We start from the raw sequence: 13,437 nt of genomic DNA, 5'->3' as shown, positions 1-13,437 counted from the left end.
GGTCCGTCAAACTGCAATGCCCATTCTTAAAAGCCTGGCTGAAATACACTGAGCAAAGGTACCTTTAAAATATTTATTTCCTCAGTAACATACTTTGAAGAAAAAAAAAGGAGTGGCTCAAGGGGAAGGATTTACTATTTAATAGCAGATTAATTTCACTGAATCTAAACCCCCAAATAATATTCATCTGAGATGTGCAGTAAATCATAATTAACCACGTTACGATGAAAAACAACAAGTAATCTACATACCTTATTGAAAAATGGTTTAATAAATAGATAATTATTGGATAAATAAATGTTAAGACTTCAAACACTAACCCCCCCCAAAATTCAAAAATACAAACTCAGTAACTTTTGCTCTAACACAACAATTTTCCAAAACAAACAGAAGAAGTATCCAGTGTTTATTCTTATGAAGCTTATTAATAAAATACAGTATTGGTATGCATATTTTAACAACATGCTTTTTTTGCAGGCAAAGGAGATATGGCTATGTCCCACTGTGGGATCCAACGTGTTCGATATGCTGTGCCTAGGAGTTCCATGGTTTATTAAAACTGCATTTATAAATGCATCTGCTCCTGTAGAAGTGAAGAGTAGAGGACTAACTTACATAACCATCTTTCTCAACATTTCAATTATTTTTCTTTTCTTAGCAGTTCATCTTAATGGCTGGAAACTAGACAGAAAGTTGGGAGTAATCTGCCTATTATTATACTTGGGGATTGCAACATTATCAGTTCTATATGAACTTGGAATTATTGGAAATAATAAAATAAGGGGCTGTGGCGGTTAATGTTAATAGTGTCATGTGGAAAATGTGAATGATGGGGAAGGGCAGAGAAAGAAAACTCCATTTCTTCATTTAAGTCAAATGAAAAATATTCTGAACTTTAGAATCTAAAACTTACAATAATTCTTTATCACCAACAAAAAGTAATTTAAAACCAACCAAGATCATATCCTAATTTGTCTGAGCCCTTGCTTTTCAAGGACAATTACATATATTAAACAGAAGTTTTGAAAAAACCACCTATGTTTTACCTTACAATACGTTGATAAAAGCTGGGGACACTTGAACAAACAAATCCCACTACGTAGAACTGAAAACAACATGAAAATGGCTTATTTCATTAAAAATAGTATAACCATTCATTTAAACTGAACGACCAGACTTGCTGTCTTTAAAAATCCAAACTTGAGATTAACAAAAATCAGAGTATATTTAACACTATACTGTTAAAAGCTGGTGGGAGTTTTAAAAGTACATTTTTACAACTTTTGTAAGCATACAGTATTACTTAAAAAAATGACTTTTACTAAGAGATTCAGCAGAACAGATGTAAGAATGTTCCAACCGTGATTTCAAATTATGCATTATGATCCAAGAGAACATCAATTTCTCTGCCAGTGATTTTTATGCCATTCATTATTCTGCAGCCTTTTTCAGCTGATCCTGGGGAGTCAGATCTGACTGTTCCACAAGCTTTTGACCTTCCATTCTCCATTTTTATTTCTGCAAACATTACATGACATTTCTGACAAATATCTGGCTGCCTTTGGAGCCTATTCTGTCTCTCATTCCACTTCCCATTGGACCTGATAAAAATCTTCGATCCATATTGATAGCCCTTTCCAGGATAGCTCCTATACCTGGTCCCATTCTATCAAAGCTGGAACTCATCTGATCCAGTCCCATCCCCATTCCTCCAGTCACACTGTTCATGCCACCCATTCCACCACCAAGTCTACCAAAGGAATCTCCAAAGCCTTGATTTATTCCAATATCACCACATCCAAAATCTCTCTCCATGCTACTAGTCATCGCACCACGGTATAGCTCTCCCATTTGACTAACTCCTCCAAATCCTCCCATGCTATTCATTGCTTCCAGACCACCAAACCCAATTCCTCCTCCAGTTCTATTCATTCCTCCAAAACCTGGACCATCCATTCCCATACCACTTGGACCTAAATTTCCCATTCCACCACCTACGTTCAACTGTCTGGCACTAATAGGCTGTCCACATGGACCAAGTCCCATTCCAGTGCCTCCAAGACCACGTGGTAATTGTGGTGTTTTACTATCATATGAACGGTAGCCTTCATGAGGGACAGACTTGTCATCCATTTTCACATGCATAGGTGTATCAAACAAAACCTGCCCAATGAACATAGAAATTGCTTGAACTGCTTCAATTGCCTGTTCAGAAGTGACTGTGCCCATTCCTCTGCTCTTGCCATCTTTGTCTTCTTTAATATCTGTCCACTTTACAGTTCCAGCTACGCTGAACACTTCCTTTGGCTCCTTCCAACCAACTTTGAAGCAACAAATTGTGGAACCAAGCAACAAAAATTGTGGAACCAAGTCTCCCAGCCTGCAAATTACTGATAACCTCAGGAGGAACGTTTGGATTATTGAGAATGGAAGGTGGTAAATTCATCAATCCCGATCCCATGTTGGGTACATGTCCTCCTGGAAATGATCCCCCTGTTGGTGGCAACGCCCTACAAGCATTTGCTCCATCAGGATCCTCTTTGATATTCAAGGGTCTTCCACTAAGATCATATTTGTTCATAGTTTCTAGTGCTTTCTTGACAAATTCTTCATCTTTGAATTCAACCACACCACAACCCCTAGATTTTCCTTCTGCATCCTTAAAGAGCTCCACGTATGTAACCTGACCCAACTTTTCCTCTCATTAGATCTTTAACGGTTTGCTATTTCATGTCATATGGGATGTTGCTAATAAAAACTCTGTTACGATTTGGACCCTTCTTTTCTCCAGTGCCTGAATTCTTGTCTTTTGAATGAGGGTGAAATCCATTGGCCCTCTTATTTCCTGTAGATTTTTCTTTTAATTCAGGTTTCTCTTCTTTGATTCATCATTCTCCATTTTAACGCCACTGGAGCTGTCGCTGTGCTGCAGCGGCTGCTTCTCCTGCTCAGGCGGGTGAGGTTTTCCCCGGCGGCTCGGGGTGGGGGGGGGGGGCTGCGGATGCGGGCTGTCGTCACCAGCAGCCCTAAGCACCTCGGGCTTGTCGCGTCGGCCATCCCGCCGCCATGGCCTCCGCCTCCGCCGCCTGTGTTGAGGGGCCCTGAGTGCTACAGTAGTGGCGGCGGCGGGCTAAAAGTTTTTTTAAAAAAGAAATTTCCGTGTCACTTAGTTTTTGAAAACAAAGAAAATTTGAAGTTGTAAATTTAAGAAAAATGGAGAGAGACAAGCAAAACAATGCCATATGTGGGCTGCCCATATGTGAGCCAGAGGTGCCCCTATCACCTATGGTCTCAGTGATTCCACTTTGCTCTTGTTCTGGAAGCCCCACGGGCAGCTCAGATCAGTAAGCGCCAAAGTGCCCTTTATTGCCTAACGACAGGAACACAGCTCACACCAACCTGAACAGTACAAAGGTGCAGTAAAGATCAGCCCCTGAGGATCTCTACAGACATTTCAGAGTTGGGCAAGGGATAACACTGGTTGACAAAACACTTCAAGAATTAAGATGACACTCTCTGTAAAGGCCCACCTCTATATTTTAACACTCGGAATCATCTCTCTGAACGCTCTAACCAGCTTGCAATACAATTTTCTCATCCTAAAAAATGGGACCAATTATACATGTCTTGCCTACTTAAGAGATTGTATATCATTTGAGTACAACAAGGATGGTAAACATATGGCAGGATTATGTCCCTGATAGTGAAGGTGATGATGATGTTAACAGCGTGCCAGCGTGTTGTATATCAGGAATATTAATTTCTTTTTTATTATTTTTTTTTGCGGTACATGGGCCTCTCACTGTTGTGGCCTCTCCCGTTGCAGAGCACAGGCTCCGGATGCGCAGGCTCAGCGGCCATGGCTCACGGGCCCAGCCGCTCCGTGGCATGTGGGATCCTCCCAGGCCAGGGCACAAACCCATTTCCCCTGCATCGGCAGGCGGACTCTCAACCACTGCGCCACCAGGGAAGCCCAGGAATATTAATTTAATCCTCTGACAACCCAGTGAGGGAGATGCTATTATCACTGGCATTTTATAAATAGAAAACTAAGGCATAGAAAAGTTAAGTAACTGCCCAGTGCTACATGGATGAAAAGTGGCAGAGCTGGGAGCCTTCCTGCTGAGCCTCAGAATCCTTGTCCCTAGAGTGATCCAAGAAGCCCCTACCAACTGATCAAGTTGGCACGCAGATTAAAATCTATTTTCCCAACTCTAGCGTAATTCAATGCCTGGCACAAAAGGGGGCCCTTTACCCTTATTAAGTATCAGCTCCCTTTCATCCAGCTTCAAGATGTGTTACGAACATCAAATCACTGGATGGGTATGGGCAGTGGAGCTCAACCTTCGCCCTAGTGGCATTTGGGGCTGGATCATTCTTTGCTGTGGAGGCTGCCCTGTGCTCTTTACAGTATTTAGCAGCATCCCTTGTCTCTCCCCACGAGATAGCAGTAGCACACTCATACCACCCCCCTTTGCCAGCTGTGACAACAAAAAGTCTCAGACCATTGCCAAATGCCACCTGCTGGAGAGGGGGGAACTGTCCCCGGTTGAGACCCACTGGTGTAAGGGATGATTAGTCAGATTCCTCCTCCTGGACCCAAGGTGAGTCACCCCGCTTTCCTTTGCTTCTCACTGCTGCCAAGCCCCACCCTGTATTGTGAGATGCCTCCGCCCCTGACTGTGTGGAATAAGAGGCAACTCCCCAGGAACCGCCTCTGCTGTTCTGAAACAGATCCCTAATAACTCTCCATTGTAAGGGTGTCACTGTTTAGTCAGGTAGGAATGGATGGGGGTGGAGAGCAACAAACAAGGCAGGGATGGGGAAATAACACAAGTTGCAGAGTTCTCTTGACAGTAGAGACATATTATAATACCTACCTCCCAGGGTTGTATGGAGGACTCAGCAAAGGCCTGGCATCTGGGAAAAACTCAGGTAAATAACCACTATCAACAGTAACAACCTGAACTTGTTATCCCTTCATTTAAGAAATACTCTTTCCATACCTTCTAGTTACCAGCAATGGTGTAATGGCTTTACTTAGATCATCCTACCCATAATACTTACAAGGAAGAAACTATTACCACATGGACAGTTTATAAATTTAAAAAACTGAGCTTCAGTGAAGTTAAAATACTTGCCAAGTGCAGGCTACACAGCAGAAGAAGAGGATTCAAGCCTGCAGCCACCGCAGCAAAGGAAACGCAGCTCGGTACAGTGGGAAGAGATTCACACCACAGCATCTCTGCTGTTTACCCTTTGGTGGCCAGGAGCCCATAATTCAATCTCCCTGAGGCCCGAGTTCCTCATATAAGATGAGGGGGCTAGAGGAGAGTACGTCTGGCTCTAAAATGCCAGAACCCTCATCTGTTATCCCCTCTGCAACCTTCCTCCAAGACAATTGGTGGTGATTCGTCATTAAGATTTTTTTTTTAATGTTATTTAAGAAGAAAAAAAGGAAGGACTTCCCTGGCAGTCCAATGGTTAAGACTCCCTGCTTCCAATGCAGGGGGTACGCGTTGGATCCCTGGTTGGGGAACTAAGATCCCACATGCCGCACAGCATGCTCAAAAAATAAAAATTTAAAAAAAAAGAGAAAAGGAAGATTACCTCTCAAACTGAGTGTTTCCCATTTAAAACCCCATTCTCTCGCTAAATACCGGATTAATGTTGTTTAAATTGCGTTGCTGGAATGGGGGGGGGGGGAGAAGTAATGAACTTCTAAGCAAAAAATGCTCATCAGCTGGGGAAAAAGATATAAATGAATGAGGAAGAAGCGCTAATAAACAATCACATCAGGCCAGCTTTCTCTAGAATTATGTTATTAACACAACACAGTGAAACTGGTTGCAAGTGGAGAACAAAGGAGAACAATGAAGGAGAAAAAGCAGTGGCCTGTTTACTCATAGAATCCCAAGAATGAGGAGCGGGAAAGAAACCCGGCCAGCAGAACATCCGCCATAAGTAACCAAAATAATAGGAACAGCAACTGTTAAGGGTTTTCCGTATATTAGCTCATTTAATCCTCACAACCCAGAAATTTAGACACTATCTCCATTTTATTGCTAAGGAAACTACATCTAGAGAGGTTTGCTTCCTTGCCCACACAGTAAATGACCGTGTCAGGATCTGAACCCAGATCTGACATCAAATCTTGTCCTCACGACCTCCACATCATCCTGCGTCACTCTGGCTGGCCTCTGGTACATGCTACCTCAGAATGTGGCCCAGTTCCATGGTAGATGTCTTTTTGCTACAAGGTATCTTTTTAAATTGAACTGAATATGCCTTCTTGAAAACTTTGTGCAAAAAGCACTGACTCTGCCTTTCCCCCACCCCCCAACCCTGTGACCCTGGTGTCCCACAGAACCAAACATCTCCCTCTTCCCCAAGGCAGCCCTTCAGGGATTTAAATGGATCACGCTGACACTTGTCTTCTCCAGGATAAAAATCTCCCATCCTTGTCCTTGTTCCCTATTTGGCAAGTTCTCCAGACCCTTCCTATCTTAATCACCTTCTTCAGGACACACTTAAGTTTGACAATGAGACTCTCAGAGAACGGAACCCAGATTTCTAAGCGTATCTCGGCCATCTCCTCCTTCACTGTAGGCTTGCTACTTCTCTTAATGCACTCCAAGAGCCTATTATCTGTATTGGCAGCCCGGTCACACATTGGCTTCTGATGGGCTTGCTCCCAGAAAACTAAGACCTCTCTAAGCTTTTTTCAAAGTGGACTTCTTTAGCCAGTGTGTAACTCAGCTCCACTGGTCAACAATTGGTTGTTTCATAGCCGAATGCAACCAAACAGAACCCACAGACAAAACCCAAGGAAACTCATGTGTCCTGTCCCATTCCAAATTCTTCTTTCTTCGTGAGGTAACTAATTATTATCAGTTGGTCCAATAGGAATAGACATCCTATTAGCCAATAAAATAATCATCATCTCTCATAAGCCCTTAGGTCTTTATTTCATAAAACATTCTCCTATCAATAACACAAAGTAGGACTTCCTTGGTGGTGCAGTGGTTAAGAATCCGCCTGCCATTGCAAGGGACACGGGTTCGAGCCCTGGTCTGGGAAGATCCCACATGCCGTGGAGCAACTAAGCCCATGCACCACAACTACTGAGCCTGCGCTCTAGAGCCTGCGAGCCACAACTACCGAGCCTGCGTGCCACAACTACTGAAGCCCGCGCACCTAGAGCCCTTGCTCCGCAACAAGAGAAGCCACCGCAATGAGAAGCCCGTGCACCACAACGAAGAGCAGCCCCTGCTCACCACAACTAGAGAAAGCCCGAGCACAGCAACAAAGACCCAACACAGCCAAAAATAAACTTAATTAATTTTAAAAAAATAATAACACAAACTATTATTTTGAGCACCTATTATAAGACAGGCACCAGGCAAATCGATGATCCTAACCCTTATGATAATCCTGCAAGCTGGCATTATTATTTCCTTTTTCTAGATGAAGAAACTGAGGTACAGAGGAGTTTAGTGACCAGCCCAAGGTTTCACAACTACCTCAACACTTTCTTTCCTATAAGCACCAGGTCTGAGATTCAAATCCAGGTCTGCTCGATCCAAAGCTTATACTTTTTCTACCACAGCACAATGGCTTCTGAGTCGCTGGTGCATCGGTGCATCCTGGGCTGTGGAGTTTCTATCTACTTACCCAATTTCTGTTGACTGAAATAAAAACACACAATGTGAGAACTGTGAGTTTCGGTTTTCTCTGGGGACTTACTGAGGCCTATAGCCAGGGAGACAGTCTCTCAGATAGCCCTGAGAAACTGTTCCAAAGAGGCAAGGAGGGAGGTCAGCATAGATGTGATTTTGGAGAAGGGGTACGTGCAATCAAGCACACACCTTGGTAGGAGGTTACTGCTAGTCATGATGAACAGATATCTCAGTTGATGATTTTAGTGCCTTTCTAAGTATGGGAAGATGCAAGAAATCGGGTTCATAAAATTTTCTCTTGAAAATATCTAACTATCTGAAGACCTGTCCTGCCAGTTTTCCCAGAGCGCAGAGTGCCTCATTCCTGATCTCTTCCCTGAACTCCTTTCAGGGTGTGTTAAACGTCAGCAAGTGCAGTGGCCAGTGACTTGCTCCTTTTAGAGCCAGATGGTGAGTGACATTCATTGATTATCAAAAACATCCTAGGATCCCAGGGAGGGAGAGACCAAGGGACTTGTCCAAGGTCCCAAATACTGGCCTTCTTTCTGAGTCTTCAGAAGCTATTCTCTCCTGCTCCTAGATCCAGGCACAGAGGACCCCTCCTCCTGCCTTACTAATCCATGCTCTTGTTTCTGGCTGAGGCTCCCAGAGCTCAGAGGTCCTCTGCAGGTCAGAGGGTTGGAGTGGGCCAAGTCACATCCCCTGCAGAGAAGACCAATCAATCTCATGTCGACCCACCTGTTCTCCAAAAGAGCAGCTGATCAGCCACCGCCGATGAGAGGGAGGTAATTTAAAGGTCAAGCGAAGGCTGGATGTCTATCTGCCCTTCTTTCATGATAAATGTGTCTGAGATGTGAGCACAGCAAGATGGTGATATTTTAAGATGAGCAGCGTGTTGGGAACACTGAATTCACCCAGCCTGTGGCAGCCCCATTTTATAAAATGCAGTGTCCAAGAGTTTCAAAAGGCAGAAGCATGGAGTGAAAGCAGTGGAGCCCTGGAAGGCAGGGAACCCAGGACACAAGTTGAGTCTTGGCATCAGCTGCTGGTCTTTGGACTTTGCTGCTCGAGCCCTTTGCTTTGAGTCTCATTTTGCTCTTTTTTTTGTTTGTTCTTTTGGTCATTTTTTTAAAATTGAATTCTAATTGATTTACAATGTTGTGTTAGTTTCAGGTGTACAGCAAAGTGACTCATTTATCTATATTTATATTAATATATATATTCACCTTCATATTCATATATATTCTTTTCAGATTCTTTTCCCTTATGGGTTATTATAAAATATTGAGTAGATTTCCCTGTGCTGCACAGTAGGTCCTTGTTGATTCTCTGCTTTATATATAGTAGTTTGTACATGTTAATCCCAAACTCCTAATTTAACCCTCCCCCCCCTTCCCCTCACTTTACTCATCTTTAAAATGAGGACACTGTGTGAGCTGTCATCGTAATGATGCTGTGACAAGAACACAGAATTGCCCCCTGGATTTCTAATACCATGCTGTAAAGTGCTAGAGTTGCAAGAATCCTTAGAAAGCAACTAGCAGAGCAGGTTTTAAGTAGCAGACCCTATTCTCAAAAGGAATCTTGTGTAGTACCCCAACATACCAAACTGATCAAACCCCAACTACTGTCCTGGTTGTCATAGAATCGGGGGCACAGAGCAATCACCAGACCTCTTTGAAACCTGGGTGTACCAGGGAACAGTCCAAAGACCATCCACCTAAGAGCCCATTTTACAAATGAGGAAACTGAGGCCCAAAGGAACGAAGTAACTCCAAGTCTCAAAGTGAGTTTAGGGCAGAACCCAGACTAGCGTTCAGGACTCACAGGTTCTAGGTGAGGGCACTTTCTACTACAACACACTGGGACGCTCAATCTTTTGTCTCTGCGTGACTATACATGCATGATATAAAATGTTCTAGAAGGTAACCTCTCATACCTTGGCTTCGGTCAAAGCCAGTCTTCATGCCTGTTAACAGCATCAGCTAACATTTATTGAGCACTATCTATCAGGCACTACGCTAAGCGTTTTCCTGTACATCATGATCTCATTTAACACTCCCAATGAGCCTGTAAGATAGCTGTTATTTTTATTCCCATTTTAGACATGAGGAAACTGGCAGTTAATCAAGTAACTTGCTCAAAGCCATACAGCCAGCAAGAAGTAGAGCCACAGTCACATCCTCAGGGCCTGTACTGGCAACCCCCATGTTTTCCCACCTAAGCACAATTCTTCTGGAAGAAAGGGACTCTCAGCCCACCTATCATTTCTTTTCTGTTTCTTCTTTTTTTTTTTTTTTTTCAGTCTGGAAGGCCCCGCTCTGAGATGGAGAATCAACACCTTGGCTTCTTTTCTCCCCAATCTCCTCACCTTGTGTCTTAGGTGGGTGAGTCAGCAAACGGGTCAACCTTTTCCCGGAAGTGAAGTGGATGGCCTTTGGCATGGCCGCCAGGTGAGGGTCTCAGCAAAACTGTGTCCTCCACTGGCCTGACACACACTAGTGACCTGACAGGTCTCCCACCATCACTGAGGCCACCAGCAAGTCCAGTCAGGGCTCCTTAGAGCCCAAAGCACAGAGCACTTACTGCAGCCAACTCCATGTTTCCCTCCCTCCCCCATTTCACCTGCGGCTCTTTCGTCTGCAGCAGTTCTGCAAGGTGGACAAGACAGCTGCATCCTTGGTGTGCATACAACTTCTCTGGAGTTTCACTAGGTTATTGTCAAGCCTGAACCCCAACCTCGGCTTTGGAAGAACCTACTTTCCACCAACCAATTCCTGCAGCTTTCACTTGTCCCTGATCTTTTCTGCCTTGACCCCCAAAAATGCCAGCTCTGCACAAGGCTGCTGAGATAAAGGCTATATATAAATGCCAGGGCCCTGGAATTCCTATTTCAGAAGCAGTCGATACATTCCTGCTTAAAGGTCTCACTCAACTCCCCAAGCCTGCTGGGGACCTGAGTGACTGGGTCCCATTAAAAAGGACCCAAAAAGGAAATGCAAGGCAGACACTGTCTACTCTGAAACACAAGCTAGCAGGAACAGCTGGGACCACAGACCCCAATGCCAGCTCAGTCAGTGCTGTTCCGCACTCCTAAGGGAACTCAGGTATCAGCTGAATCATCCTATGACCACATAACAAAATACAGTCCCGAGAAGGATAGTGCAGGATGATACTTAACAGCAACGAATAACGTTCATGATTGTCGAGTGGAAAAACCCTGTACTGAGAAAATAGCCGATTTCATTTTTATGCTTTCAAAGCATATATATTTGTGCATCTGCAAATAGAATATACATTTAAAAATTAAAAATAAGATGTTATTGTATGAACTGTGTTCTACCATGGTCTTTTGTTTTTTACTTAAAGTAGCAAGAACGTCTTTCTGCACATGTGTGCGCATGAACTCCTACGTTAGATTACTAGCGACTTTGCTCTTTCTTACTTCCATATTTTTGGTGGACAGCGGTTGACTCTGGCACACTCACATTCTACTTCTCCTTTGGGGAACAGCCATCCCACCTACACTGCTGTGGCAGGACAGCCATAGTGCTCCTGTCCCTGCCTCCCTCACTGTCACTCACCCCAGAGACTGGCACATGCCTCAGGCTAGCCAGGCAAAGTTCTCTGCTCCTCTGCGCAGAGTAGACGGCTCCGAGAGAGCCCTGGCCCAGTCTGAGCCTCTAAAACTTAATATCTGAATGTTGCCAGAGAGAGCGCCTTGCTCTTCCTCTGGAATTTCCAGCTGAAAAGATCATAATAAGCCAAGAATCGTTGGGAGATTTATTATGTTGCTTCTCCTATATAGAGAAATCCTGCCTTAGAATGAAGGCGAGACAGTGTGGAAAACAGAGCCAAAAAATGGAGAAAAAGCCCAAATCATTGAGATCCTGGATCCAGTCATGCCTGAAGCTGGAGTGATCCTAAAATTCCTCATCTTGTGATCCAACAGATCCCTCCTTAAACTCATTGAATTGGATTTCTATAACAGACCTAACACGTGTGTTTGCTAATCAGCAACTACGTGTGTGTGTGTATAATACTTTTTGTGAACAATGGAAAATAACCCCAATCATTCTTGAAGCTCTCAGTGTATTCCTCAAAGCTCTCTTCTCTCACTTTATAGCACCAATTTTGTACTCCATATTCCCACATATTGTTAATTAGTTCGTTTTTCATATGCCAATTCAATTTAAAAACAGAGGAACTAAATAAACATTTCTCCAAAGAAGACATCCAAACGTCCAAAAAGTGCATGAAAAGATGTTCAACATCACTAATTATAAGAGAAATACAAATGAAAACCACAATGAGATATCACCTCATACCTGTTACAATGGCTATCATCAAGAAGACAAAAGATAAGTTTGGGCAAGGATGTGGAAAAAAGGGGAATTCTTGTACATGGTTAGTGGGAATGTAAATTGGTGCAGCCACTATGGAAAACGATACATAGGTGCCTCAAAAAATTTAAAATAAATCTATCCTATGATCTAGCAATTCCACTTCTGGATATATACCCAAAGGAAATGACAACAGATTATTGAAGAGATATTATGCTCCCCCATGTCTATTGCAGCATTATTACAATAGCCAAATTATGGAAACAACCTAAGTGTGTGTCACAGGACAAATAGGTAAAGAAGATGTGGTGTGTATGTGTATGTGTGTATATATAGATATATACATACATAAACATAATGGGACATTATTCAGCCATAAGAGAGACAGACATCTGCCATTTGCAACAACACGGACGGACCTTGCAGACATTATGTTAAGTGAGATAAGTCAGACAGAGAAAGACAAATACTGTATGATATCACCTATACGTGTAATCTAAAAAAGCCAAACTCATAAAAACAGAGAGTAAAATGATGATTACCAGGAGCTGGAGGGCAGGGGAATTGGGGAGATGTTGGTTAAGGGTACAAACTTGCAGTGAGTCATAAAGGAAAAAGCCCTAGAGATTTAATGCAGAGTAGAGTGAATATAGGCAGCAATACTGTATGATAATCATCAAACTTACTAAAAGACTAGATCCTATTTATTCCAACCATTAAAAACAAGTGATCAGGGCTTCCCTTGTGGCGCAGTGGTTGAGAGTCCGCCTGCCGATGCAGGGGACACGGGTTCGTGCCCCGGTCCGGGAAGATCCCACATGCCGTGGAGCGGCTGGGCCCGTGAGCCATTGCCGCTGGGCCTGCGCGTCCGGAGCCTGTGCTCCGCAACGGGAGAGGCCACAACAGTGAGAGGCCCGCGTACCGCAAAAAAAAAAAGATCATTATGTGATGTGATAAAGGTCCTAACTATCGCTACAATGGCAATCATATTACAACATATAAATGTATCAAATCAAAGTCCTGTACACCTTAAATCTTTTATATGTCTAATATATTTCAATTTTTCAAAAAAAGAACCTCCCCCAATAAACGGTAAGCCCTTGAAAAAAAGGAGCTATGTCTGCCTGACTCCATGATGCCTAGTACCCTACATGCTGTTCAAAGTAGGAACTCAAGCCTGCCTCGCCCCACCTATCAGCAGCAGCAGACGTGCATTTACTTTAGATTTCTACTAGGCGGGATAAGCGGCCTTACAGCATTCTCACCCTCTCATTAAGTTTATAAGAAGAGTGCTGCCGGGATTTGAGAGCCCGTGGTCATGTACAGAAGGATCAAACCCAGAATCACTGAACGTTAGGGTGAGAAGAAACTCTAGCTATCAGTGGTTTTCAAACCAGCTCTGCAAAGACCTCAGG

At 43.5% G+C, this 13,437-nt stretch overlaps 1 pseudogene; it reads right to left on the bottom strand.

Annotated features, from left to right (window-relative positions):
- Window positions 1–1,372: 1,372 nt before the first annotated feature.
- Window positions 1,373–2,914, bottom strand: LOC114891828 (annotated as a pseudogene).
- Between the last annotated feature and the right edge of the window lie 10,523 nt (window positions 2,915–13,437).

This window comes from Monodon monoceros, unplaced genomic scaffold, assembly GCF_005190385.1.
Source record: "Monodon monoceros isolate NGI ecotype Baffin Bay Population unplaced genomic scaffold, NGI_Narwhal_1 Super_Scaffold_12, whole genome shotgun sequence".
In the NCBI taxonomy this organism is placed as follows: Eukaryota; Metazoa; Chordata; class Mammalia; order Artiodactyla; family Monodontidae; genus Monodon; species Monodon monoceros.
Note: the sequence above shows the minus strand (reverse complement) of the source record. Positions and strands in the feature narration are given on the sequence as shown.